The sequence below is a fragment of the Calliopsis andreniformis genome, unplaced genomic scaffold (assembly GCF_051401765.1).
Source record: "Calliopsis andreniformis isolate RMS-2024a unplaced genomic scaffold, iyCalAndr_principal scaffold0019, whole genome shotgun sequence".
Lineage (NCBI taxonomy): Eukaryota > Metazoa > Arthropoda > Insecta > Hymenoptera > Andrenidae > Calliopsis > Calliopsis andreniformis.
In genome coordinates this window covers 1407747-1412302 of record NW_027480431.1, presented here as the reverse complement: position 1 = coordinate 1412302, position 4556 = coordinate 1407747, and positions in this window count along the sequence as shown.

The following is a 4556-nucleotide window of genomic DNA, read 5'->3' as shown; positions in this document are numbered from 1 at the left end:
GTATTTATTTTGTATTTTATGCTTCGGGCGTTGACTTCTAAGGCACTAACTATTCGATCTGGTGGAGCAACGCCCTAGAGTGAAGCCTAGGTTGCCCGGAAAGTACAAATGACCATTACATTCACACTGGTTGCAATTATTCCTGTTATACGATGGAAAAACTGTTCTATTTATTTTGTATTTTATGCTTCGGGCGTTGACTTCTAAGTCCCTAACTATTCGATCTGGTGGAGCAACGCACTAGAGTCAAGCCTAGGTTGCTCGGAATGTAGAAATGTCCATAACTTTCACACTGGTTGCAGTTATTCGTTTTATACGAAGGAAAAGCTGTTGTATTTTTATTGCATTTTATGCCTCGGGCGTTGACTTCTAAGGCCCTAACTATTCCATGTGTTGGAGCAACGCCCTAGGGGGAAGCCTAGGTTGCCCGGAAAGTAGAAATGACCATAACTTTCATACTGTCTGCTATTATTCGTTTTATACGTTGTAAAAACTATTGTATGTATATTGTATTTTATGCTTCTGGCGTTCACTTCTTTGGCCCTAACTATTCGATCTGGTGGAAGAACGCCCTAGGGTGAAGCTAAGGTTGCCCGGAACGTTGAAATGACCATAACTTTCAAACTGGTATTAATTATTCGTTTTATACAATGGAAAAACTTTTCTATTTATTTTGTATTTTATGCTTCGGGCGTTGACTTCTAAGGCCCTAACTATTCGATCTGGTGGAGCAACGCCCTAGAGTGAAGCCTAGGTTGCCGGGAACGTAGAAGTGACCAGAACTTTGACACTGGTTGCTATTATTCGTTTTATACGATGGAAGAACTGTTATATTTATATTGTATTTTATGCTTCTGGCGTTGACTTCTTAGGCCCTAACTTTTCGATCTGGTGGAACAACGCCCTAGAGTTAAGTCTAGGATGCCCGAAACGTCGAAATGATCGTTACTTTCGCACTGGTTGCAATTAGTCATGCTATACAATGGAAAAGCTGTTGTATTTATACTGTATTTTATGCGTCTGGCGTTGACTTCTAAGGCCGTAGCTATTCGATGTGGTGGAGCAACGCCCTAGTGTCAAGCCTAGGTTGCCCGGAACGTAGAAATGACCATAACTTTCACACTGGTTGCTATCATTCGATTTATACGATGGAAAAAATGTTATATTTACGTTGTGTTTTATACTTCTGGCGTTGACTTCTTAGGCCCTAACTGTTCGATCTGGTGGAATAACGCCCTAGAGTGAAGCCTAGGTTATCCGGAACATAGAAATGACCAGTACATTCACACTGGTTGCAGTTATTCCTGTAAAACGATGGAAAAACTGTTGTATTTTTATTGCATTTTATGCTTCGGGCATTGACTTTTAAGGCCCTAACTATTCAATCTGTTGGAGCAACGCCCTAGGGTGAAGCCTAGGTTTCCCGGAACGTAGAAATGTGCATAACTATCACACTGGTAGCAATTATTCGTTTTATACGATGGAAAAGCTGCCGTATTTATATCGTTTTTTATGCTTCTGGCGTTGACTTCTTAGGCCCTAACTATTCCATCTGGTGGAACAACGCCCTAGGGTGACGCCTAGGTTGCCTGGAAAGTAGAAATGACCATAACTTTCACACTGGTAGCAATTATACGTTTTATACGATGGAAAAACTGTTCTATATATTTTGTATTTTATCCTTCGGGCGTTGACTTCTAAGGCCCTAACTATTCGATCTGGTGGAGCAACGCCCTAGAGTGAAGCCTAGGTTGCCGGGAACGTAGAAGTGACCAGAACTTTCACACTGGTTGCTATTATTCGTTTTATACGATGGAAGAACTGTTATATTTATATTGTATTTTATGCTTCTGGCGTTGACTTCTTAGGCCCTAACTTTTCGATCTGGTGGAACAACGCCCTAGAGTTAAGTCTAGGATGCCCGAAACGTCGAAATGATCGTTACTTTCGCACTGGTTGCAATTAGTCATGCTATACAATGGAAAAGCTGTTGTATTTATACTGTATTTTATGCGTCTGGCGTTGACTTCTAAGGCCGTAGCTATTCGATGTGGTGGAGCAACGCCCTAGTGTGAAGCCTAGGTTGCCCGGAACGTGGAAATGACCATAACTTTCACACTGTTTGCCATTATTCGTTTTATACGATGGAAAAGCTGTTGTATTTATATCATATTTTATGCTTCTGGCGTTGACTTCTTAGGTCCCAACTATTCCATCTGGTGGAACGACGCCCTCGGGTGAAGCCTAGGTTGCCCGGAACGTAGAAATGACCATAACTTTCACACAGGAAGCAATTATTCGTTTTATACATGGAACAGCTGTTCTATTTATTTTGTATTTTATGCTTCGGGCGTTGACTTCTAAGGCCCTAGCTATTCGATCTGGTGGAGCAACGGCCTAGAGTGAAGCCTAGGTTGCCCGGAACGTAGAAATGACCATAGCTTTCACACTGGTTGCCATTATTCGTTTTATACGATGGAAAATCTGTTGTATCTATATGGTATTTTATGCTTCTGGCGTTAACATCTTAGGCCCCAACTATTCCATCTGGTGGAACAACGCCCTATGGTGAAGCCTAGGTTGCCCGGAACGTAGAAATGATCATAACTTTCACACTGGAAACAATTATTCGTTTTATACATGGAACAGCTGTTCTATTTATTTTGTATTTTATGCTTCGGGCGTTGACTTCTAAGGCCCTAACTATTCGATCTGGTGGAGCAACGGCCTAGAGTGAAGCCTAGGTTGCCCGGAACGTAGAAATGACCATAGCTTTCACACTGGTTGCTATTATTTGTTTTATACGATGGAAAAACTGTTATATTTATATTGTATTTTATGCTTCTGCCGTTGACTTCTTAGGCGCTAACTATTCGATTTGGTGGAACAACGCCCCAGAGTGAAGTCTAGGTTGCCCGGAACGTAGAAATGACCATCACTTTCACACTGGTTGCAATTATTCCTGTTATTCGATGGAAAAACTGTTGTATATTTATCGTATTTTATGCTTCGGGCGTTGACTTCTATGGCCCTACCTATTCGATCTGGTGGAGGAACACCCTACAGTGAAGCCTACTTTGTCCGGAACGTAGATATGACCATAACCTTCACACAGGTTGCAATTATTCGTTTTATACGATTGAAAGACTGTTGTATTTATTTTGTAGTTTATGTTTCTGGCGTTGAATTCCAAGGCCCTAACACTTCGACCTGGTGGAGCAATGCCTCAGAGTTAAGTCTAGGATGCCTGGAACGTCGAAATGATCGTTACTTTCACACTGGTTGCAATTATTCATGCAATACGATTGAAGAACTGTTGCATTTTGATTGTATTTTCTGCTTCTGTATTTGAATTCAAAGTTCCTAGCTATTCGATCTGGTGGAGCAACGTCCAAGAGTGAAGCCTAGGTTGCCCGGAACGTAGTTATGACCATATCTATCACACTGGTTGCAATTATACCTGTTGTGCGATGGAACAACTGTTGTATTTATATTGTAATTTATGCTTCTAGCGTTGACTTCTTAGGCCCTAACTACTCGATCTGGTGGAACAACGCCCCAGAGTGAAGCCTAGGTTCCCCGGAACGTAGAAATGACCATCACTTTCACACTGGTTGCAATAATTCCTGTTATACGATGGAAAAACTCTTGTATATTTATTGTATTTTATGCTTGGGTCGTTGACTTCTATGGCCCTAACTATTCGATCTGGTGGAACAACGCCCTAGGGTGAAGCCAGGGTTGCCCGGAACGTTGAAATGACCAACTCTTTCACACTGGAAGCAATTATTCGTTTTATACATGGAAAATCTGTTGTATTTATTTTGTATTTTATGCTTCGGGCGTTGACTTCTAAGGCACTAACTATTCGATCTGGTGGAGCAACGCCCTAGAGTGAAGCCTAGGTTGCCCGGAAAGTACAAATGACCATTACATTCACACTGGTTGCAATTATTCCTGTTATACGATGGAAAAACTGTTCTATTTATTTTGTATTTTATGCTTCGGGCGTTGACTTCTAAGTCCCTAACTATTCGATCTGGTGGAGCAACGCACTAGAGTCAAGCCTAGGTTGCTCGGAATGTAGAAATGTCCATAACTTTCACACTGGTTGCAGTTATTCGTTTTATACGAAGGAAAAGCTGTTGTATTTTTATTGCATTTTATGCCTCGGGCGTTGACTTCTAAGGCCCTAACTATTCCATGTGTTGGAGCAACGCCCTAGGGGGAAGCCTAGGTTGCCCGGAAAGTAGAAATGACCATAACTTTCATACTGTCTGCTATTATTCGTTTTATACGTTGTAAAAACTATTGTATGTATATTGTATTTTATGCTTCTGGCGTTCACTTCTTTGGCCCTAACTATTCGATCTGGTGGAAGAACGCCCTAGGGTGAAGCTAAGGTTGCCCGGAACGTTGAAATGACCATAACTTTCAAACTGGTAGCAATTATTCGTTTTATACAATGGAAAAACTTTTCTATTTATTTTGTATTTTATGCTTCGGGCGTTGACTTCTAAGGCCCTAACTATTCGATCTGGTGGAGCAACGCCCTA